This window comes from Peromyscus californicus, unplaced genomic scaffold (assembly GCF_007827085.1).
Source record: "Peromyscus californicus insignis strain IS unplaced genomic scaffold, ASM782708v3 Scaffold_10__1_contigs__length_136768540, whole genome shotgun sequence".
Classification (NCBI taxonomy): Eukaryota; Metazoa; Chordata; class Mammalia; order Rodentia; family Cricetidae; genus Peromyscus; species Peromyscus californicus.
In genome coordinates, this window is record NW_026294391.1 from 132,481,163 (window position 1) to 132,507,017 (window position 25,855).

The 25,855-nt window shown below is 41.8% G+C and overlaps 1 pseudogene; it reads left to right on the forward strand.

Moving 5' to 3' along the window:
• The first annotated feature begins 740 nt into the window (after positions 1–740).
• On the forward strand, positions 741–1,626 carry LOC128116361 (melanoma-associated antigen 10-like; annotated as a pseudogene).
• The last annotated feature ends 24,229 nt before the right edge of the window (positions 1,627–25,855 follow it).

The window sequence follows — 25,855 nt, forward strand, 5'->3', positions numbered from 1 at the left end:
GTAATTTAACCTGAACAGGTGTAGCCAGAGATGAAGCACTCTTAATCCCTTTTATTCTGTTTCAGAGATGTGGAAACCTAAGAGTTTGCTACAGGCCAGCAGAAGGGTGGTGTTCATCCCTTGACAGGGTAAAGCTGAGAACCCAGTGTGAGCATAGAAGGCACCATTTACCTTAAGTAGGGTTATTCTTCATAGTCCTTCTCACTCTTCCTATGAAGAATGGGAACCCAGTTTCAAACTAGCAGTTTGCAGCTGTAGGATGTTGTCAGCATCTCTTATAGTAGTTCTAGGGGGCAGGAGATGAAAGTCTTGGTATAAGACAGTGTCTTCAGTTCCTATACAAGAGCAAGGTTATGCAGCCTCAGAAGTTAGGGGAAGGTACATACTGCAAGTATGTATCAAGGGTTCCAACTGTCCAGAACATAGACATTCCACATTTCCTGGCCCCAAATATTCTATTATTAGCCCCAAGGGCTCATGGTCTGTGACCTGGAAGCACCCCAAATAGCTGGTTCTCTTCCGCTTTCAGGCTCTTGGGGTTCTAAAACTGCTAAGAGTCCTTATGACCTTAGAGCACCATTCAAGAGAAACCAAATAACATGACTATTTGGGAGCTGAAAGAGAGTGGCTACCAGCAGTGTTCATTCACCCTCACCCTCTCCCTCTCCCCACCAGGCCTATGAATCCCCATTTCTGTGACTGGGACGCTATCTCCCCTGCTGTCACCAAGGTAAGTCATGATGGATGATTCCCATAACATCCATCACTGCAACCTTCCAGTCGTTGGGCTCAAAGGGAGATAGACAATGCTCAGGTCATCATGAGTTTGGCAGAGCAGGAGGAAGATATGTTTGATAGTAGAACACCAAGTTCTCCCCAGAGTCCTGAGAGAGCCTGCTCTCCCCTCATAGTCATAGGCTCCATTCCCGAAGGCACATCTGATGAGGCTTCTTGCAACCAATTAGAGGAGCTGGAAGACCCCATGTCATTTTTGCACAATGCACTAAATATAAAGATATTTGACCTGGTTCACTTTTGCTTTTCAAGTGTGAAATGAAGGAATTCATCACCAAGGCAGAAATGCTGCAAAGTATTATGAAAGAGTATGAGGAGTACTACCCTGTGATCTTTGGTGAGGTCTGAGTGCTTAAGGCTGGTCTTTGACTTTAACATGATAGAAGTGGACCCCTTTGTCCAAACCTATATCCTTGTCACTGCCTTGGGGATCACCTATGATGGGATGTTGAGTGATGTCCAGGGTAAGCCCAAGACAGACCACCTAATAGTCATACTGGGTGTTATTTTCATGCAGGGAAACTGTCAGTGAGGAGGTGATCTGGAGAATGCTGAATAACATAGGGTTGTGTGATGTCAGAGGTCCTTTCCTATGTGAAAACCCTAGGAAGCTCATCACTGAGAATTTTGTGCAGGAAGGGTACCTGGAATACAGGCTTGTGCCTGACAGTGATCCTCCTAGCCATGAGTTCCTATGGGGCCCAAGGGCTTTTGCAGAAACCACCAAGATGAAAGTCTTGGAGTTTTTTTGCCAGCATCACTAAGAGTGATCCCAGCTTCTACCCTGAAAAACATGCAGAGGCTTTGAGAGATGAGCTAGACAGGGCCTAGACCAGAAATGTCCAGCAGATGTGTGGCTCAGACCACCACACATCCTAGTGCACTGGCAGTTTCCAACCAACATCAGGTCAGACAGAATCTATGATCCAAGTACTGTACCCTCATTCTGGAGCTGGTGGGAGGAGAGTGTGAAACATTCTACTCTTACTATTCTGTTTGGGTGACTTTAGGTTTCTTGATATTCCAAAATGTTAATACTCTTACTACAAGATTCATTAGTTCTAAGTTTACAAATGTCATTAGTAATGCATGTGTTGTTATTGATCCAGGTTACAAGAATTTTATTATTTTGAAAACAAATGAAAATGACTTCTGTCTTAATTTGTAATATATAATAATGTACTATAACATTGAAATTGGAATTTCCTGGACAATTGGAAAAGAACTTGTCATTAACTTGAACAACAAAAATAAAATTATCTTTTGATTGTCTTACAATGTTTAGTCTCTCATTCTGGTTAACTAATTAAACTTTTGAAAAAAGTAAATGGAATTTTTACCCAAATCTCTTCATTGAGCACTTTTGCAAAGTTCTGTGTTAGCAGTGGGACATGGCAGAAGCCAGATCTCTCCTTACTGATGGAAAAGTGGGACATAGCAGAAGCCTGGGCCACCACTCTCTGTAGATATGGTGAGGGCAGGATACACAGCCCTATCAAGAATACAGTGAGGGGTTCTTTCAAACCACAACCACTAGTACAGGGGGCATGTAGAGGGGTCTCCTGGTGTAATCAGCCCAATGTAGCTCAATGCTGCATACCCAGGCAGTTTGGGAGTCATACTCTCATACTCACATGGCAGCTCACATGGTTTGTTACCACTATTGTAGGAAATCTGATATTCATTTCTGACCTCCGTGGGGTCAAGGCAGACATGAGGTGCACATGTAGACAAAGCACCCTTTTACTTGTAAGTGGACATTAGCTGTTAAATAAATGGTAATCAAGCTACAATCCACAGACCCAGAGAGGTTAGGTAAAGAGGTGGACACCAGGAGGGATGCATGGCCTCCCTGGGAAGGGGAAATAGAATAAATTTTGCTGGTGGGCTGGGGGCTGATGGGGCCAGGAGCAGGAGGGATCAGGCGGGGGAAGGGTTGGAGGGAGAGAGTGCAGGGAGAGACAGCTAGACTTGGGGAGTATTAGGGTATGTGTGGAAACCTAGTGCAGTGGTAACTTCCTGGGATCTATGAAGTGACTCTAGTAAGGACTCCTAGTAAGGGAGGATATGGAGTCTGAGCTGGCCATTTTTGTGAACAGGCAAGGCTTCTAGTGGTAGGACTGGGTTGCATTTGGCTGAGTTGTTGGCCAAGAGGGTCCTAGGCTGATGCTAGAACAGAAGGTCATTCTCTGAAAACTGACAGTGGGCACCCATTGCTGAGGACATCCACACAGTTCATTGAACATAGAGAGGTTAAGCTGGTGCCTGCATGGAACCTTCACCCCTAAATTCTAGTCTCCTTGGTGCAAGAAGGTACTGTGCAGGTTGTAGAAAGGGAAACCTAGTCATCAACCAAACCACAAAACTCTCGACCTACCTGTCTTGCCTGCAAGATGTATTGGGGCAATGGTGCCGAACTTGTGGGAGTGGCCAATCAATATTTGGTTTAACTGGAGGCCCACAACCTGAGAGAGAGCCCATGCCTTACACTGTCTGGATGGCCAGAACCAGATACTGGATATCCTAGAGACCTAAGGTAGAACCAAACATGACTAGAAAAACAAAAATAAAGAAATGATTCCTAATGATATTCCAATATACTAATAGATTGGTGCCTTGTCCAGTTGTCAGAGAGACTTCCACCAGCAGCAGATGGAAGTGGGGGCAGAGACCCAAAGTCAGACATTATATGGACAGAGAGTTTAAATTGGGGTTCTCTGTCAGGTCCTTCCCCTCAGAGATGAGGGACCTCCATGGAAGAGGGGGGAGAAGACTTTAAGAGTGAGAGGGGGTGGAGGACACCAGGAAAACTTGGCCCACTGAATCAACTAAGCAGGGCTCACATATGGGCTCACAGAGACTGAGGTGGCAATTCTGCACCAGGTCCTCTGAGTATATGTTATGGCTGTTAGCTTGCTGTTTTTGTGGGACTCCTAACGGTGGGAGTGGGGTGTCTCTGACTCTTGCCTGCTCTTAGGACTCTTTTCCTCCTATTGAGTTGCCTTGTCCAGAATCAATATGAGGGCTTTTGCCTTGTATTTTGTTTTGACCTGCTTGGCTGTTGTCTCTTGGAGGCCTGCTCTTTTCTGAAAAGAAAGGAGGAGGAGTGGATCTGTGGGAGAGGGGAGGTGAGAGATTAGCTGGGAGGAGTGGAGGAAGGAGAAGCTGTGGTTGAGATGTATTGTATGAGTGAAGAATCTATTCTAAATTAAAAAATGTTAGTCTACATAAATTGCAAATAAATTTTGGAGTAAGATTCAAACCTTGAATTTCTTCTCCAAGTTTCTAGGACTATGCTAAGCTTTGGTTCACATACTGAGTAAATGCACAGCAAACAACGTTGAACTTTTTTTTGAGGAGAATTTTATTAGCAATTGACAGACAAACAAAAACAGGGCAGGTAAGCAATAAATCTCAACAGCTCCTGGGAAAGGGGAGATGGAGGAAAGGAGAAAAGTCCTTTTGCAATCAGTCAGCAAGCATGGCAGAAAGGGGGTGGGCTTCACAAAATTAGTAAAAATTCCTAGAGGCTCCAGAAAGCATGCTCAGACTTTGACCAGTATAGAAAAAGAAAAAAAAGGGGGGGGAGGTGTAGCTAGAGTTTTCCTGCCTGCCCCACAGTCAGGACAAATCTCTCTCACCTGCCAGTCCCACAGCCGCTCAGATACAACTAAGTAAACACAGAGACTTATATTGGTTACAAACTGTATGGCCGTGGCAGGCTTCTTTTCTAACTGTTCTTATAGCTTAAATTAATCCATTTCCATAAATCTATACCTTGCCACATGGCTCGTGGCTTACCGGCATCTTCACATGTTGTTTGTCCTTGTGGCGGCTGGCAGTGTCTCTCTGACTCAGCCTTCCACTTCCCAGCTTTATTCTCCTCCTTGTCCCGCCTATACTTCCTGCCTAGCCAATGGCCAATCAGTGTTTTATTTATTGACCAATCAGAGCAACACACTTGACATACAGACCATCCCACAGCAGGGAGGCATGCTTCTCTGAGTAGAACTCAGTGGACAGACTACATGATGGAGGATCCAAGGTGCCACCTAATGAGAGCTCTGCAAGCTGTTGCAAAGGGAAAAAAGTATATTATCCCATTAAAGGGATAATTAATCCTCCCCTCTCCTTAGCATATACTTTAGTGATCAGCTTTTCTAGGCACTGGACTCTAGGCCAGTGACTGACAGGCCCAGGTGCATTAACTGTAAATAGGAGAAGGCAATATTATATAACATTTTGAATAGCTTAGACTATCAGGTCTCTGCTCAGACCAGACACAGAACTTACATTGTATTCAGGTAAATTTATTATGTTTTTAACTTTTTTCAAAATATACTATTTAAAATTAAAAAAATGAATACCACTACTACTAATAATAATAATATTACTGCATGAGTCAAACATAATTTGGGGATTGTAAGTGTCTGGGTCCTGGATAGCTGAGTGTCCAGAGGTGGGCTTTTCTGTCCAAGTCCCAACAATTACCTTCATTAATGCCCCTTTTCTGGTCATGTCTCTTGTACCTGCTGGTCCATCTATGCTGCTTTTCCTCTTGTCTGACCTTTCTGCTGCCTCTAGAAACTAGAAAGATTGCCCTGCCTTCCTTGCAACACTGAGCATTGCTGCTCCCTGCAGAAGTTTCTGGCCCCTCCCACAGCTCACGGTCATACCCCTGAGTGCACCATAGTTAGAGATACTAATACTGGACTGAGTTTTAGACACCTGGGAGCCCACACATTATATCTCCCTGGTGAGCTAGGAATACACACTGACTTGGTAGATAATTTGCTGCTTCCAGATCTATTACCCTGATAGTGGGAGACTGTTTTTGTTGGCTGAAGGAGGACTTTTGTCTCCCTGGACAGACTTGCAATTTATCAGAAGACTTTGAAGGAAAGATTGGAACTGATACAATGGTGGTTTGAGGAACCATACTGTGCTGGCTTGTTTTATGTCAACTTGACACAAGCTACAGTTATCTGAGAGGATGGAACTTCAATTAAGAAAATGCCTCCATAGGATTGGGCTGCAGGCAAGCCTGTAGGGCATTTTCTTAATTAATGTTTGATGGGGAAAGGCCCAGCCCATTGTGGGTGGTTCCATCCCTGGGCTGGTGGTCCTAGGTTCTATAACAAAGCAGGCTGAACAAGCCATGAGGAAGCAAGCCAGTAAGCAGTATCCCTCCATAGCCTCTGCATCAGCTCCTGCCTCCAGGTACCTGCCCTGTTTGAGTTTCCGCCCTGACTTCCCTCAGTGATGAACAGTAATATGGAAGTATAAGCCAAATAGACACTTTTCTTCCCAACTTGCTTTTTGGTCATGGTGTTTCATCTCAGCAATAGAAACCCTAACTAAGACACATACCTAGACATAACTGATCAGTTACACAGACTTTTGCTTTCTATTAAAACCTTACTCTCATTTTAGGATTGTGAAGACAGACTTGGAGATGTAGTCACTGGATTTCTTTGTCTGTCTTTCTAATTTACACAATGAGTGAATCTCCTTGCTCTCCTTTTAACTAATAAGTTTTCTCATTAGTTGCCATATTGAGGATGAATGTCAAAATCTCACTTGGGCATGCTAGAACACAGGCTCTGATCCTAATAACTCTGGTAACATTATTTATATGCCTTCTGGCCTCCACACTAGTCACACTTGGCTATTGAGAGGTCTTGGGCTCTTCCAGGCTCCCATTTCACCCAAACATCCATGACTGTCTTGATTTACACTCTTAGGTTAAAAAAAAAGTTCTGCAATAGTTGTAGGCAGAGTGTGTTGCAACAGTATGCATGCCCCCATAGGTTTTCTTGCGGGGGAGAAAGGTGTACTCTCAGAGGGGATAACTGCTGACCTCTAGGACTAGCTTAACCTTTCCTCTTACACATCAACTGTCACCCATTGTTCCTGGGGTTTTCTGGGTTGTTGTGGATTAATATAGCTCCACTATCTATCAAAGCCAAATGTTTTCACATTGGCAAAGCATCAATGAATCTACTCTGGTTGCTCTGTGTTATCTTCAACTGCATGCAACCTTGACCATGCAGTTATGGGAGGAGCTGGAGTAGGTTATAACCCATGAGAGCTACTTCCTCCTGTAGATGTACACATCTTGTTAAATAAGACACACAGAGCCAATGCAGAGATGAAAGCCCAAGAGGTAAGAGCTAAGAGCTAAAAACCTTACCCTTCACTGCTACTGCTGTCCTCTTCAGCCAAGAGACCTACATCCCGTGTATCTGTCTTTATATAGACTTTCTGTTCTGCCTTCTCATTGGTTGTAAACCCAGCGACATGACCTCCTCGTCACTGCCCATCTATACATACCTCCAAGTCTTCTATGGTTGGTATTGAGATTAAAGGCATGTGTCTCCAATGCTGGATGTGTCCTTGAACACACAGAGATCTGCCTAGCTCTGCCTCCCAAGAGCTGGGATTAAAGGCGTGCACCACCAACGCACGGCTCTGCTATGGCTTGCTATTACCTCTGACCCCCAGGCAACTTTATTTATTAACATACAAATAAAATCACATTTCAGTACAAATAAAATATCACCATATCCTCCAAAGCAGGGGTGCAATGGACATCAGTTTCTTTTCCCTTTTATTCATGCCTCTAGTGAGCTATTATTCTGGCTTCAAAGCCTTCCAGAGACTCAGAAGCACAGCATTAGATTTGCCTGTTTGTGTTTCTAGGAACTGCGGTTTCATGTAAATCTTGCCACATATGCATTTGTTTCACCTGAAGGGCTCCTTTGTCTGTTTTCCTTTATGTTCCTCACTTTGAAAGTCAGAACTATTGGTAACTTTCAGATCATTCTCCTTCTTTATGCATTTTTACGTTGTATCAGATGTAAACAAGGAGGATTACTTCCCCGTGTCTATTTCCTATTGTAATTCCTCGTTAGGTAACTTTAACTTTAGTAGATAGTAGCTCAAAGTCAACTGCATAACTTATAATCTGTAGCAGAGGCCACACAATTATTAACATAACTAGGAGACATGCCATTCCATACCATAGAAAAGAGACTGAGCATGCCTTCAACTCATCTTTAATTCTGTCAATCACTGATTGGCCCCTTGTGTCACATGATTTTTTCCCAAAAAGATGAGAAGAAAGGATTTTTCACCCCAGATATAGAGGACACTGGTAGACAGAAGGAATATTTCCACCTGCCCAACTGTTTGAACCAATGAGTTTATTGAGGTCACTGCAGAACCATAGGTGACTAAAAGGTAGCTATACTCCTGGGCAGTACCCTGACCAACCAAGGAACAAGCATATCCCTGAAGCATATTATTCATAGCATGGATGAGCTACAAGGGGTTCAAGCAGAATATCACCCAAGAGCTTTGGACACACAAAAAGCCACATCACTGACAAGTCCTCTTGGGCTATATACAGACAGATACTCTACCCGAGAGTCCTACTCTAGTCAATTATTTAGAGAAGAAGAGCCTTTTAAGGATCCTATAAAGCCTCCTAACCACATGACTCATCTAATCAACAAATGTACACTAATGACCATTAGGTTTGCATTGCTTTAGTCACATCTTGCTAAACAAGTAAGATCTTTGATTATAATAGAGCCTTTGAAAACCAGGCATCAAAAATGAGCATGTCTTGGGCTATAAAAAAGGAATTCTGTCAGGAATAAATGGAAACTACTGGCATTTCTCTTGTCATCTACAAAAGACTGATGCTGAGAGACAAGCAGGACTCCACCTGTAAATTTGAAGTACGGCTGAGGAGGTGGCCAATCAGTCACATAATAGGCTTTGGAGTAACACTACTGAGGATCAAGTGGAACCATTCTTGAATTTCTATGCTTGTGAACAGCCATACTCTGGAGACAATTACATTCTTTATTTGGATCCATCTAAGTAGATCCAATAAACCAGAAGAAACCATTTGAAGAGATAAATGTGAGAAGATGTGGGGGAGCTAGTGAGAAGGTATCAAGCAAGGCTAGGCCATACTGTAATGGAGGTACAGTTACCTAGGAGCCTAGTTCTCATAACAAGTCTTTATGATACCCAAGCTTGAACTAACTGTGGGCAGACACTTGAGTAGAGAGAAAGAGGTAACAGCCATCCTCCCTTCAGAAGTGGGAGAAGAAATGATTCTCTTTTTCAGCTGATGCAACAATGGTCCTTAACAGAATGTGCTTGCAGACACACAGAAGTTTTTTTTTTTTTTTCTAGAAACTGGAACTAACTTAAACACTTTTTTGAGCAAAAGTTTTATCCAGACATTGAGCACCATATGTAGTCGAGCTTTTCTTTGGGCTGCCAGTTCACAAAAAAATGACAAGGAGATATATTAATCATGAAAGCTCAGCCTTAACTTAGGCTTGTTTCTAACTAGCTCTTACAACTTAAATTAAACCCATTTCTATTAATTTACTTTCTGTCCCATGCCTTTATTAGCTCATCTCCATACTGCCCATCCTGCTTGCTCTGTGTCTCCTTACATCTCTGCCTTCTTCTTAGCATCCTCACTGCCCAGAAATCCTGCCTACCTATTGGCCGGTCAGCTTTTTTTTTTCAGCCCTCCCCCACCCAATCCACTCCCCATTCTCACCTCCCCCAAGGCAAGGTCTCCCCTGGGGATTCAGCCCAGCCTGGTAGACTCAGTCTAGGCAGGTCCAGTCGCCTCCTCCCTACACCAAGGCTGAGCAAAGTGTCCCAGCATAGGCCCCCAGGCTCCAAAAAGCCAGCTTATGCACCAAGGACAGGTCCCAGCTCCACTGCCTAGGGCTGGTCCAGTTCCATGGGGGCTCCTCAGCCATTGGGTCACAGTTCATGCATTTCCACTAGTTTGGCTGTTTGTCCTTGTGCTTTTTCCAATCATTGTCTCAATATTTCTTGCTCATACAATCCCTTCTCTCTCGCTGATTGGGTTCCCTGAGCTCCACCAGGGGCTCGGCCGTGGATCTCTGCATCTGCTTCCACCAGTCACTGGATGAGAGTTCTATCATGACAGCCAGGGTATTCAGCCATTCAATCACCAGAGTAGGTCAGCTCAGGCACTCTCTCGACCATTGCCAGTAGTCTACAGTGGAGGTATCTTTGTGGATTTCTGGGGGCCTCTCTAGCACTCCGCTTCTTCTTATTCCCCTGGAGTCTTCATTTATCATGGTATCTCCCTCCCCATTCTCCCACTCTTCTCCTGATCTAGCTGGTACCTCCTGCTCCCCTAAGCTCTCTTTCCCCCGACCCTTGCCCTCCAAGCAAAGGATAACCAGACTGCAACTCATAACTCCAGGGAGGCTACCTAGTAAAGAGGACCCTGAGAAAGACACAGGGATCACCCAACAACAGAGAAATGGATGAGATCTACATGAGCAAACTGGAGGTGAGGGGGCGTTCAGCTTTTTATTAAACTGATCAAAATGACACATCTTCCCAATGTACAAAAAAATTGTTCCACAACAGTCTCCCCTAACAAACACTAGAACTGAGTGTCCACTATTTGTTGGGCATCCCTAGTGGAAGCAAAGGCAGCTCAGACTATCTTGGGGGATGTTTAGTGGTCTGCAGTCCAGAATACACCTGATGGCCAGTCAGAGTATGGGTGTGGACTGTGCCACCAAGTTGCACCTACCTGTTGGGCAACAGCCAGGAAGAGAGACCTCATCTAAGTCTTCTTCTGAGACATGGGTGCATTCAAGAGAAAGTTTGTTGAGGCAAGGTGACTGAGTCACGACACAAGGTCAAGCCGTCCAAGAGAGCCTCGAACCTCAAGACCAAAGCCAAAATACAGCCAACAAGGAAGATAACACCGACCTCCTCAGTCCTCCCTTTGCCAGGAAGCTATGGACCATAGCACAGAACGAGGTCTTCCAGTCTGTGAACTGGAGTGATGATGGAGAAAGCATCGTGATTGAGGTAGACCTGTTTCAGAGAGAGGTCCTTCATCGCAGGGGCACAGGGAAGATTTTTGAAATGGAAAGCTTGAAGAGTTATTCACCAGCTCAACCTGTATGGGTTCAGAAAGATTCACCCAGAGGAAAATGATGGTAAAGTACAAAGTTATTCTTTGTCTCCCACTTTTTGTGATGAGAACATCTTCCTATCTTCACACCCCAGGAGCGATGTGCTTTAAGCTCCTTGTTTAGCAGGGGATGTTGTTTACTGAATGGTAAAAGTAATAGACTTTGACATTAAACTCCGGGCTGCCCCTTAGATGTCAGCAGGCAGGCAGGCAGGCAGCCCCCGAGAAGTCAGTTAGTGTCACATACATGAGTCACCACCTTCACCTATGAATCATTTCTCTTTACTGGGGTCTTACTGTAGCACATAACACCTCTTTCCAGCCACTTTAGTCATTCTGTCTACCACAAAAATGACCAGTATAACGTGGTGGGAGTCAGTGTAGCTGTATTTCCAACTGGCTAACCAATTCATTTTGTTTCAGATCTAACGCAACTTCAACTTTCAGAGAGACAAGCTGGAGCTCCTAGAGAATATTGGGAGGAACAAATTGAGAAACTGGCTCAGGCAAGTGAGGCACAATCTACGGTCACAAGTGCTGCTGAGCAAGGGCCAAGTCCAAACAATGTGAAGCTTTTACACAAGACATAAGAAGAGGATGTGAAGTCCCAGCAGGGGGTTCCCAACAACCAGACACCTGAAAGCAACCTTTCCATTGTGCCATCTTGTGCATTAGAAAAGAGCAGCATCCCTGTAAGTGCCTGTAGCTAGAGTTTTCCTGCCTGGCCCACAGTCAGGACAAATCTCTGTCACCTGCCAGTCCCACAGCCACTCAGACCCAACCAAACTGTATGGCCATGGCAGGCTTCTTGCTAACTGTTCTTATAGCTTAAATTAATCCATTTCTATTTATCTATACCTTGCCACGTGGCTCGTGGCTTACCGGTATCTTCACATGCTGTTTGTCATCGCGGTGGCTGGCAGTGTCTCTCTCTCAGGCTTCCACTTCCCAGCTTTATTCTCCTCCTTGTCCCGCCTACACTTCCTGCCTAGCCAATGGCCAATCAGTGATTTATTTATTAACCAATCAGAGCAACACATCTGACATACAGAACATCCCACAGCAAGTGCCCCAGACAACTGTCCACCTCAGGAGACAAGTGGCCTACATGGAGAGGGCACGTCTGATAAAGATACAGTTTCTCCTTTGACTACTGTTAAAATGGAAGGGGCTGGGCATGTGCCCAGTATTTCCTCGGGGTACCTCGGATATGGGTATGTGATGTCTGTATACAACACTTGCCATTCCATCCTGAAAGCTGCCCTCTCAGCCATATCCCTAAGTGTGTCTGCTGAGGAGGAAGAGGAGCAGGAGCAGAAAGAAGAGGAAGAGGAAGAGGGGGGAAGAAGAGGAGGGGAAGGAACAAGAGGAGGCATACTCAGAAAACGTGTGTATAATCTGTGTGCTGTTTAACAACAAAAAGATGTTCATAAACTCATGGGCCACAAAAGACTAAGAAAAAATATCACCTTTTTTCTGGAAATGAACCAATTTTAGTTCTTGCTAAACAAAAATAGATCTCGTGGTGGTAAATAAACATCTTAAACTTGATCCCGGAGTCTGTGTTCTATGCTATCTAACCCTGGGTACTGTTCCCAGGGCCTTGGCTTCCACACCCTTGGGTCAGCCTTGCCCTTTCATGGACAGCAGCAGCATTTTTATGCCCTCAGCAAACTGTGTACAGAAGGGGGTGGCTACTGACCTGGTAGTGTCACCTCACACTACTCAGGTATCTGGAAGCAGGAGATTCCATTCCCCTGGGTCTGCACCCCCTGCGGAGGTCACCAGGAAGTTTCTGAGCAAGAGCCAACAGTCACTGCCTAGCATCCATTAGTCCTGTATAAGCACACCTCAAGGTAGCTGCCTATCTGTTAAGGGATGAATACTATTATACCTTGGGCTCTGAGATATAGGCCATTCCTTTCAGCACTTGAGGGTGGGAATGAGTCTGACACATAAGGAAGACAGACACTAGAAACTTGGCAAAAGTACTCACAAAAATTGCTAAAATGTAAAATGTTAATTCTTCTCAAACAACTTCATGCTATCAGCAATATTTATGATTTTTTTCAAGATAAAAAGTGGATGGCACACATTCTTCATGAACAAGGCACACTTTCCACAGAGTAAGGAAATTATTAAAGGATAGAGCATCCCTTGTTCATGCTTCCAATTCTGCTCCTTGCCCTTTTGTCTGACCTCCTTGCTGTCTCCTTTGGAAATTAGAAAGGATGTCCTACCCTTCCTGGGACACTGACTATTGCTGATCCCTGAAGAAATCTCCAACAACTACAACTACAACATACCCTTATCCTTGGAAATCTATGGTCCCTGGTGAGAGATGTAATTTTATAACCCTGGTTCAGGCTGTGATTTTATATACCTGGTTATTTCTATCCATTCTGCATCTCAGTGATCCAGAAGTACACTTTGCCTGGGAATTTGTATAGTTGCAATAAGGTTTTACTGAGTGTTATATTAGCAGCTGGGAACTGGGTATAGAAGCACATGGATACACATATTTATGTGATCAGGCCCTAATACCCTCTCAAGAGAGAGATGTGCAGCAACCATCTACTGAACCTCAATTCTTAAAGACCCTACCATCCTCTTTGAGGTAATAAATGATTTCTTTGTAGACATGTCAGCTCCACATTGAAAAGAAAACATGCTTCATCATGCTTTCATTGTTCCCTGTCTAGAGCCTGCCCCTTGGGAAATTACTGCCTGTCAGTGTGACTAATGCACCCACTCAGGTGTTCAAGTAAGAAGAATCATGTGGAACATAGTGAGACTCATAGGTGAAGAATCATCTGAAGGAAAAAATTCTCAGCCTCCCCTAGGATGGATAAAATTGAAGAGTATGGTACAGAAAACTGCCATTGACTGAAAAAGATGGGCGTTTTCTGTTAGCTTTCCCTATGATACCTTCAAATGAGGTAGATAATGTAGGACTTAAAAATATCTGTCCAAACCCAGGCATGGTAGTGCATGCCTGTAATTCCAGCCCTTGGTTGTATAGCTTGATGTTCTTGTGGGACTCCCAAAAGTGGGAGTGGGGGCTGTCTCTGACTTTTTTTTCATACATTTGGGACCCTTTTCTTTCTACTGGGTTGCCTTGTCTTGCCTTGATATGAGGGTTTGTGTCTAGTCTTATTCTAAGTTACTAGGCCATGTTTGGTGGATATCCCTGGGAGGCCTGCTCTTTTTTGGGAAGGGAAATGGAAGAGGGATGTACTTGGGGGAGGGCGAGGGGAAAGGAGGGACTGAGAGGAGTGGAGGGAGGGGAAACTGTATTCAGGATGTAATTTATGAGAGAAGATTAAAAGAAAAAATTCAGAGACTAAAGCACAACTCTAATAATTATTTACTATAAAGAATATTTTTGGAAAGTTGTGTACAAACAATGGTAGAAACATGCATGACAACACTTAGCTATTGTTAAAAAAATATTTTGCAGTTGCTACTACATTCACCATATTCGATCATGATCAGTCCAATTGCCTCTCACTGATATGTTCTGTGTTACAGGATAAATGGAGTTGTGCTATTGATAATGTATGTCTTTTCCTCTAGTGGGTCATGAAAAAAATTCAGTTTTAATCTCCATGTTTTATTTAAAATGTAAGAAAGGTAACAGATTATAATTGAACAAAGTTGGAAATGCTTCATATTATATGATGTATAGGTATCAATTCTTTAAATTTTCATAAAATTCGACATACTGTTTAGGCACAAATAACCAGTTTGATTACAGTATATTTTCATATCCTAGAATCAGATGAAAATAAAATGTCCCAAGTATTTAATTAATTACTTTAAAAAAAAGAAGTACAAGTAGAAGGATTAGTAGTTCAAGGTTAGCCATATAGTCTTGGATGTACAAGATTCAGTTTCAAAACACAAACAAAAAATTTAAAAAGCATCTGCTACAGAATTCATAAAAAGCCAAGGCAAGTCTGGTCAGAAACACAACAGTTAATCTGATTTTATTAGTTTAGAGCTTATTTCTGTCATTTTCATACAAGTTTTGCTATGAAAATATGTGAGTCTTTTTAACATAGATGGGCAATGATGTACTTATTGATCTTCAACTTGCATTCAACACTTAATAAAATGGATTTTCCCATGGTAGCATTTGTATGTATATCTTAATTTTGTCACCATGTGTAGTTAGAGTTTTCCTGCCTGGCCCACAGTCAGGACAAATCTCTGTCACCCGCCAGTCCCACAGCCACTCAGACCCGACCAAGTAAACACAGAGACTTATACTGGTTACAAACTGTATGGCCGTGGCAGGCTTCTTGCTAACTGTTCTTACAGCTTAAATTAATCCATTTCCATTAATCTATACCTTGCCACATGGCTCGTGGCTTACCGGTATCTTTACATTCTGTTTCTCATCGTGGCGGCTGGCAGCGTCTCCCTGACTCAGCCTTCCACTTCCCAGTTTTATTCTCCTCCTTGTCCCGCCTACACTTCCTGCCTAGCCAATGGCCAATCAGTGTTTTATTTATTAACTAATTAGCAACACATTTGCCATACAGAACATTCCACAGCACTTCCCCCATTTTTTTTTTCAAAAGGAAGGTTTTAACCTTAACAAAGTAAAATTACATACAATTTGGGAATTTGGGCGTAGCTTCTCTTACTACTTCCTGCTGGAGGGGGGCGCTGTATCTTATGGGGAAACAAAGAAAATTTTAGGATTATGGAATAGTCCATGAGGGTGTATCTTCTGAGCCAGTTGCCTTCAAACCATTCTGGATGTTGGATCATCTGGGCCATGGTGTCATCAGAGACCTTTCAGGGGGTCTTGGCTGGTCAAACCTGATGTGTCTTAATCTGGAACAAATCCATAGCCTCTGGCTTTCTGTGGAAACAAAAGCAGAGTCTCCTTTCCAAAGTAACATATCCTTATATCCAAATTTTGAAGTCAAGGTACCTTTAAAATATACATTTTGGCATAACTCAACAGCTTTTACAATCAAATGTTTTTCTGCAGTTAAAAGTCCCAAAGACAACACAATGCAGATTCTCTGTGTAATATCCATTTTTACGTGGCTTATTTTTTATACTGCCTTTACTGTCTCTTTAAAGACTTTATTTTTTAAAACTATGTATTTGTTTCTATAACTCTATATATCATCTTTTTTGTCTCTTTCAAGCCTACGTATCTTTTACACACATTGTAAACTATTACATCTGAATCTGTCTTATTGTGAATCTATTGCCTTAAACTGCAGCAGCTGTGGCTGCTGGCTCCACCCACCTTAGCTTCCCAACATGACCATGGTTTACCGCCAGCTCTGGGAGCTATCGGGGGTCTATGCTTTTAGCCAAGCAGCATGTAGCCCAGAAACCTCCCCCTTTGCTCTGCACCAGCAAAGGCTAAATCCACCATACAGCTCAAAGTGCCACTTGCAAAGGCCTCATTCCCGCCATAGGCAGGTCGAGCACGCACGCTAGGAACCCACCAGTAGCTCAAACCAGCAGCTGCCGCTCATTTGAGAGAGACAATTAGGAACTGTTTTTGCTCGGTTTTAGAATCTTAGGTTTTAGGTGGTAACTCCTGCCACCACGTTGGGCGCCAAATGTAGATGTATCCAACCTTCTTATTAAATAATAAACATGGAACCAATGCAAAGAAGAAAGCCAAGAGGTCAGAGCGAAGAGCTAAAACCTTACCCTTCCTCCTGCGGTGGTCCTACCTCTCCGAACCAGAGCTACCCCTGTGTTAAAGTCTTTATATAGAGTTCCTGTCCTGCCTTCTCATTGGTTGTAAACCCAACCACATGACCGCCTCCTCACAGCCTGTCTGTATAGGCCTCCAGGTTTTCCATGATTGGTATTAAGATTAAAGGCATGTGTATCCAATAATGGCTGTATCCCTGAACACACAGAGACTTACCCAGCTCTGCCTACCAAGTGCTGGAATTACAAGCGTATGCTACCACTGCCCTCCTTTCCTTTTTGACATGGATGGCTGGTGAGCACTCATTAGAATAATATCTTTTAATATTTCTCTCAAAAACATGTACTAATTTATGATTTGTTTCTGAGATTGGAGGGATATTAATCTTAGTATTCCATTGTTGTAACAAGTCTCGACCCCACAGGTTCATAGCTATGTTAGCCATATATGGTTTTAATTTTCCTTTCTGTCCTTCTGGACCTATACATTCAAGCCATCTTACACTTTGTTTCACTCTAGATAATGTCCCAATTCCTAAGAGTTGAATGTTTACCTCCTGAAGAGGCCAAGTTGGATGCCAAAATTCTGGTGCAATTATGGTAATGTCAGCACCTGTGTCTACCAGACCAGACAACAAAAACCATGTTCTGGAATTCTAAAGTATTCATGTGACATAATCAAACCACTGTCATCTAAGCAAAGAGATTGTTCCCCACTTAACATTTGATTATTAGAAATGAAATGCACATCTATTAACATGAATTATTGTATAAATACACATCCTTTATACTAAGAAGATACCATGGACTTTGGGCTAAAGTAAAAGTGGTATGGATAGTTTAATTTTTATAAATATTGCCAAAATTGTATTCAAACATTACTAGTTACTTTACATTCTCATAAGCTTACAGGTGGTTTTCAGTACTGAAATCTCAATATAACATTCCTCACTTTTCTGTGAGGAACATAGATTCTCTAAAAACAATATCCAAGGACCTGAGTGAATTAATAGACAGGAAGACCTAAGTGAGTGAAGAGCATTGCAAGGATCTAGATAGAAACCATGTGGCAAAGACAATACAGGGAATCCCCAGGCTCCCTGCCACTCAGCCATGTGTCCAGAGTATAGTAAAATTGGAAATGAATAGAGGAAGAAATGAAGTGGGTACAGGGTACAAGGATAGAGCTGAGAATTCTAAGCATCATCCCTGTAATGAGGTCTCTGTGACACCCCTGTTGAATGAATGGACCAAAGACATTTCAGACACTCAACCTTCTTCAAGAACTCCTCCTATCTATATGATGGATGTACCTGTGCATAATCCTGAATAAGCAGCATCTTTCTAGTGGTTCATAGGACTCTACCCAGTATGTAAAGTCTGGAAGCTATCCTCAGTCATACTGGAGACTGGCAATTAATTTTCCATGTTCAATGGAGCCATGTGGAAGCACACTATGTGAGAGAGTGAGTTGGCAAGTAATGACTGACAACTGAGCCATGCTAAGGATACCACAACGAACAGTGAAAAGTAAACTGATCAGCTGCATGATATTGAGACACTGCATGTAGAATGCCTGGGGCTAGTTATTTCATCTCTGCAGTGAAGGGTTGACTATGGACATGCTTTGAAAAATGTCTCCACTTGTATCTCTGCCTCAGACTTCTTCCTATGGCTTCTGAATTCTTGGCCTACCCAGAGACAGCCATCCTGTGACTATGGCAGCTGACCTATATTGCTCACAGCTACTTGTCTAGGATAGACGGTTGTCCCAAAGTACTGACATTTGCACAGTTGAAGGAAACTCGCTAGAGATGGCATGGATTTCCTTGTTAAACCAGTGGAGTTAAATGGCATACAACGTAGGAAGCACCAAACACTATCCTCTTAATATCATCTACATCTCTAAAATAGTGTTTGGCTTAAGGAAGAAGCATCCCCAATGATAGGCTCAGTGATAATTTCCTTAGAAACTGACAGTGACTGAGACTAGTTAAGTGAACTGTGGGATTTCTTCGTGAAGGTGGTGTTGGCTCCACATTTTGAATTAGGGAATCAAACCCTTGACTTCCCAAACATATCTTCATATTAATCACTGGGACATGTAGTTGTAACCTACATGGCAAAGGGACTTTCTGAATAGAAAAGGAACTTAATTAATTAAAAATTAATGTATACATTAAATTTATTGCTATGAGTGCTAACAATAAGAATATAAGAGAGAATTCAAATAATTATGAAGCTCAATGTCTTAGGAAAACAAAAACAGGCCAAGGCCTAAATTATTTGCCCTAGAGAAATAGTAAAGGAAAGGGCAGGAATTAATTAAATGGAGACTGAAAGAATAATACAAAGAATCAATAAAGAGTTGAGTTTTTAAAAAAATAAACAGACTTGACAAATCCTTAGCTAAATTAAAAAAAAGGTATACATTAATAAAATTAGAGATTAAAGGGGAACATTACAACAAATACCAGTTAAATCCAGAGTATTATTCGAGAATACTTTGCAACCTGTATTACAAAACTCAGAAAACATCTAGAAGAAATAGATACATTTATTGACACACATGATTTATCAAAATTAAATCAAGAGGATATAAAAAACTTTCAGCAAATCTATTAAAGATAACGAGGTTGAAGAAGTAATTAAGAGTCCCCTAGCAAAGAACCACCCATGGATAGATGAACTCACTGCCAAAGTCTATCAGACTTCTAAGGAGAATTTGCACCAATGCTTTGACATTATCCTATGAAACCAAAATGTAAAGAATGCTACAAAATTCATTCTACAAAGCCATTATGACCCTGATACTGAAAACACACAAGGATACAACAACAAATAAGAGATCAATTTCCTGATGGCCACAGATACAAACTTTTTTAATGGAATGTCTGAAAGGTGTCCCACCATAGGCACTGGGCTGCAAAAAGCCTGTTCATGCACCAGGGACAGATCCTGATTCCACTGCCAGGGTGCCCCATAAACAGTTCACACTAAACAACTGTCTCATCTATGCAGAGGGCCTAGTCCAGTCCCATGGGGGCTCCACAGCTATTGATCCACAGTCATGAATTTCCACTAGTTTGGCTTGGCCATCTCTGTACGTTTCCCCATCATGATCTTGATGCCCCTTGCTCATAGAATCCCTCTTCTCTCTCATCGACTGGACCTTACACAGCCATGATGATTGGGGAGGGGCTTGGACCTGCCTCAATTTAATGTACCAGGCTCTGCTGACTCTCCATGGGAGGCCTGCCTTGGAGGAGGTGGGAATGAGGGGTGGTTTGGGGGAGAAGCTGGGGGACGGGAGGAGGGAGGGAAGGGGATCTGTGGTTGGTGTGTAAAATGAATAGAAGATTTCTTAATAAAAAATGTCTGAAAACAAAATGTGGGTGAATATAAACAAAGTTTATGAAATGCGTGTGTGAAAATGTCATAATGACACCCATCATTTTGCACAACACTTGTATGGTATTTAAAAAAAAAGAGTAATTTGGAATCTGAAGTTCATAGAATTTCCTTGTCATACTGTATTTATACATGAAGTCATGAATGTCATTTAAATATATGTGGGTACAACTGGTCATGGCATTTGGCCCAGTCACAAAGAGCAAAACAGCTGACTACACTCATTAGAATTCAGAAGAAACAAGGACAAGAAAAAAATTTCTCCTGTTAGTTTCTTATCTACTATTAGCATACATTTTGCTACTCAGCGTTATATAGTGCATTTACATTATTACAACTTTTACACCCATTTTCAAAGTGTGATGATTTTATTTATTGTCAACTTGACACAACCTAAAGTCACTTAGGCAGACAGAACATTAAAAATTACTGTAATTCAGATTAGCCTGTGGCCATGTCCTTGAGAGGTTGCCTTGATTGATGATTGGGAGCACCCAATCCACTGTGGGAAATACCATTCCTAGGTAGGTCAGCTTGGGCTCTGTAAAAAAACTAATTGAGCATATGCCAGCCAGCCAGCTAGCAAGCAGCATTCCTCCACTATTTCTTTTGTGGTTCCTACTTGAGTTCCTGCCCTGACTTCCCTCAGTGAAGAAACCCTTTCTTCTCCAAGTCACAATCTAAAACACATCCTAATGAAATAATCTCTGCAGAGTTGTAACTTTCGGGTCCTTCATTCCTTTGTTTTCATGTAGATTTGTACATATTATTGTCATCATTTGTGTTGGAAGGTGTGTGTGTGTGTGTGTGTGTGTGTGTGTGTGTGTGTGTGTGTGTGTGTGCATGGCAAGACATGAATGTGGAAGGTGGAAGTCAGGGGTCAACTTCAGAACATGATTGTCTCCTTCCGCCTTGTTTGGGAGACAGGGTCTTTTTTGCTGTTTCTGTTGCTATGTGTACTCCAGACTACCTGTACCATGAGCTCATAAGTGATTCTCACCTCCCATCTCTCTGTACAAGTGCTGGGATTACAAATATGTGCCATTTCATCTGCATGCATTCATCCAGGGATCAAACATTGTTTGCATGGCAAGTGATTTACCTGATGAGCCATTCCCTAGATCTTGCTAATACCATTTATTTTTTGTTATTCCAGGAGGACTTCCTTTAACATTTGTTGTAATACATATCTGATTGATTCAAAATAGTATTTCACTTTGGTTTACAAATATATGTCCCTGATATTGAATTGTACACTGAATACTTGATTTCTCTTTTAGTAATTAAAGATGTGGATCTTCTCTGCCTATAATTGCTTTTCACAGAAAATGTGCTGTTGTGTAGGTGAATTTCTAAATGGTCTTATTAAATAAAAAACATGGAGCCAAATATAGGGGTGAAAGCCTTAGAGAGATCAGGGAAATAGGGAGAACCACTAGCCAACCTTATCTCACTAATTCTTCAGCTTCCAAATGCGAGTTACTTCCTGTCCACCCATGTCTATATGCCTTGCTTTTCTGCCGTCTCGTTGGCTCTTAGCCCAGCTACCTCACTTCCTCATCACTGCCTGTCTGTACAGACCTCCAAGTCTCTAGGGTTGGTACTGGGATTAAAGGCATGTGTCAACACACTTGACTGTTCCCTAGTGTGTCCTTGAACACAGAGATCCTACCTGCTAAGTGATCAGATTAAGGGCTTGTGCTGCCTAACTTTGTTTACTTAAAGTGGCTGGCCTTTCCCCTGATCTCCAGGCAAGCTTTATTTATCAAAGAACAAATAAAATATCACCACATTTTAGCATAAATAAAATATCACCATACTGTTGTCTTGATTTTCATTCCTATATTTGTAAAGCATGTTTTTTTCTCCAGCTACTTTCATGGTTTTTCTCTTTATACCTGTCACTGGTTGAAGCAATTTAATCATTAAATGTTATGTATTTTTCTTCATGTTTCTTTTTCTTAGTGTTCTTTTAGGTCTTTGGATATGTGAGTTTACAGTATTCATCATATTTGGATAGTTTTTCATTTAGTATTTCTTCAATTTTTTATCCCTCTCCTAAATTTCTTTTCCCTCAGGGATCTCTGAATGCATCTGTATTTGGTCACTGGAAGTCCTACTGTAGCTTATTAATGGTTATTAATTATTTCCAGTGTTTTTTAAGTTTTATTTCTGTATTACAGTCTGGAAAGTTCTCTTGTTTTAACTTCAAATTCACTAATCTTTTCTCTCTCGTGTATAACCTGTCATTAGCATGCATATTATATTTTTATCTTAAAAGTTTTATTTTTATAATTCAAATATTATTTGGATTTTCCTGTCATTATTTTGCATACTTGATTTTTGTTTATATTTGAATTGATACGTTTCAGCTTTAATAGTTGTTTGATTACCCCTGTCTCCTGTCTACTTGCTCTCTGTGTGTCAATGATAGTAACTCAATATCCTGCTTCTTTATAAGATGCCCAGTGTTGTGAATTTTACTTTTATTCAACTGCTGGATAGTATTTGTCTCTACAAACGGCTATGCTTATGCTTTATTTTAAGACATACCTAAGTTATGTGGAAATACTATGACACTATTGAATCTTTAAGTTTTATTATGTGAGGTCAGACCAGTGTTTGATCTGTGATCAATATTTATTCACCAGTATGACAAAAGCCTTCTGTGTTCTCTAATCCAGTACCCTATCAATTATGAGGTTTTGCACTTCATCTGATGGGAACTGTCTCTATCATTCCATGGGTTGAGATTTCTGTGTAATTTATAATATGTCAGAGTGTAAGATCCATCCACCTAAATTTTTTAAGATTGCAAGTTCCATGCTCAAGGATAAATCAGACTCTTGTGCTATGCAATGTGAGCTGGAGTCTCCTTTCAGGTAACAATCTGGAAGTAATTGTAGGGCTTGCCTTTCTTGCTTTCCATCAATTGGAAATCATACCCTTTTGACTGCTGAATGCTCAATACACTGAAAAGAGCTTCTTTGTCTAATTTCTTTCATTGTTTAAAATAAGTTAAAGTTCAGTTCTCTTTTTTTTTTTTTTTTTTTTTTTTTTTTTGGTTTTTCGAGACAGGGTTTCTCTGTGTAGCTTTGCGCCTTTCCTGGAACTCACTTGGTAGCCCAGGCTGGCCTCGAACTCACAGAGATCCGCCTGCCTCTGCCTCCTGAGTGCTGGGATTAAAGGCGTGCGCCACCACCGCCCGGCCAAAGTTCAGTTCTCAATACTTGATATTAGTAAAAGAAGTTTTATACTTCAAATTTTAAAATCTATACACATTATTGACAAATGACCCAGCATTTCAAACCTATTTAAATTAAAGCCATGAATAAAAGACTTGAGGGGAGGGAGTTAAGAGTGCATACTGGGCCGGGCAGTGGTGGCGCACGCCTTTAATCCCAGCACTCGGGAGGCAGAGCCAGGCGGATCTCTGTGAGTTCGAGGCCAGCCTGGGCTACCAAGTGAGTTCCAGGAGAGGTGCAAAGCTACACAGAGAAACCCTGTCTCGAAAAACCAAAAAAAAAAAAAAAAAGAGTGCATACTGCCCTTGCAGAGGACCTGAGTTTGGTTACCATGGCTCTAATGCCTGCTTTTAGACTCCAAGCACTGTGTGCATGGTGTGTATACCCACCCCACATATACAGATCATTAGAAATAAAAGTAAAATCAATCTTAAAAGTGTCTAAGGGGCTTCTGTATATGCTCATATGGCCATACCTAGAACTGGAAGAGTACACATTAAAATAACAAAGATTTTTCTCTTTGCCTGTAGAAATAAAATTTATTTCTTAATTTTCTTACTTCTTTGTCTTTAATCTCCTGAAATGTGTGAGGGTTGTATTTATATCTATAAAATATATTTTAAAATGCTATTTACAGTAACAGAAATAAACATATTTAGTTTAAACAGTTTATTTCTTCTATGGATCAATCTCCTACTTTGCTGTATATCACCTCTGGTATTTATTATTTGAAGTACAGCTAGGACAGTACATATGGACACCCAACTTATTTCACACTTAAATATTGTGCTACATAGATGAAACCATATCTTGGTTTTAAAACCCTTCCTTCTGAACAATATTGACTAACACTTTAAAAGACAAGAAAGTCTGGCATATCAAGTTGAGGCAGGACCAAACCCCCACTCCCAATCCCACATCAAGGTTGAGCAAGGTATCCCTCCATAGGAAATGGGCTCCAAAAAGCCACTTAGTGCACCCCAGGATAAATCCAGGTCCCACTGCCAGGAGCCCCACAAACTGCCCAGGCCACATAACTGTCACCCACATTCAGAGGGCCTAGTTTGGTCCCATGCAGTTTCCCCAGCTGACAGTCTGGGGTCGGTGAGCTCCAGCCAGCTCTGGTCAGCATCTCTGTGGGTTTCCCCATCATGATCTTGACCCCTTTGCTCATAAAATCCCTTTTTCCTCTCTTTGACTGGACTCCAGGTGCTCCATCCAGTGCTCAGCTGTGAATCTCTGCATCTGCTTCCATCAGTTACTGGATGAAGGTTCTATGATGACAACAAGGGTAGTCATCAATCTGATTATAGGGGAAGGCCAGTTTAGGAACCCTCTCTACTAATGCTTGGAGTCTTAGCTGGGGTCACCTTTATGGGTCCCTGGGAATTTTCCTAGCACCAGGTTTCTCACTAACTTCATACTAGCTCCCTCCATCAAGTTATCTGTTTCCTTGCTCTCCCTCTCTGTCCCTCCCCAAACTTGACCATTCAGTTCTCTTATGTTCTCTTGCCACCTCCCCTTACCTCCTCCCTCTCCCCAGCCAAGTTCCCAGTTTACTCAGGAAATGGTATCTATTTCCCCTTCCTGGGGGTATCCATGCACGTCTCTCTTAGGGTCCTTCTTGTTAGCTAGCTTCTCTGGGGTTGTGGATTGTAGTCTGGTTATCCTTTGCTTTAAGTCAATATCCACTTATGAGTGAATACACACCATGTTTGTCTTTCTGGGTCTGGGTAACCTCATTCAGGATGACTTTTTTCTGACTCCATGAATTTTCCTGAAAATTTCATGATGACATTGCTTTTAAACAGCTGAGTAATACTCCATTGTGTAAATGTACCACGTTTTCTTTATCTATTCTTCAGTTGAAAGGGATCTAGGTTGTTTCCAGGTTGTGGGTATTATGAATAATGCTGCTAGGAACAGAGTTGAGCAAATGTCATTGTTGTATGAATGTGCATCCTTCAAGTATATGCCCAAGAGTGGTATTGCTGAATAATGAGGTAGATTGATTCCCAGTTTTCTGAGAAACCACCATACTCATTTACAAAGTGGCTGTACAAGTTTGCACTCCCACCAACAGTGGAGGAGTGTTCCCCTTGCTCCACATCCTCTCCAACATAAGCTGTCTTCAGTGTTTTTGATCTTAGCCATTCTGACAGGTATAAGATGGTTTCTCAGAGTTGTTTTGATTTGCATTTCCCTGATGACTAAGGATATTGAGCAATTCTTTTTTTTACCCCAATGTTGAGCAATTCTTTAAATGTCTTTCAGCCATTTAAGATTCTTCTGTTAAGAATTCTCTGTTTAGCTCTGAAGCCCACTTTTTAATTGGATTATTTGGTATTTTGATGTCTAGTTTCTTGAGATCTTTATATATTTTAGAGATCAGCCCTCTATCAGATGTGGGTTTAGTGAAGATATTTTTCCATTTTTTAGGCTGTCATTTTTGTCTTGTTTACTGTTTCCTTTGCTTTACAGAAGCTTCTCATTTTAAGGAGGTCCCATTTATTAATTGTTGCTCTCAGTGTCTGTGCTACTGGTGTTATATTTTGGAAGTGGTCTCCTGTGCCAATGCATTCAAGGATACTTTCTACTTTCTTCTCTATCAGGTTCAGTGTAGCTGGATTTATGTTGAGGTCTTTGATCCACTTGGATTTGAGTTTTGTGCAGGGTGATAGATATGGATCTATTTGCAATCTTCTAC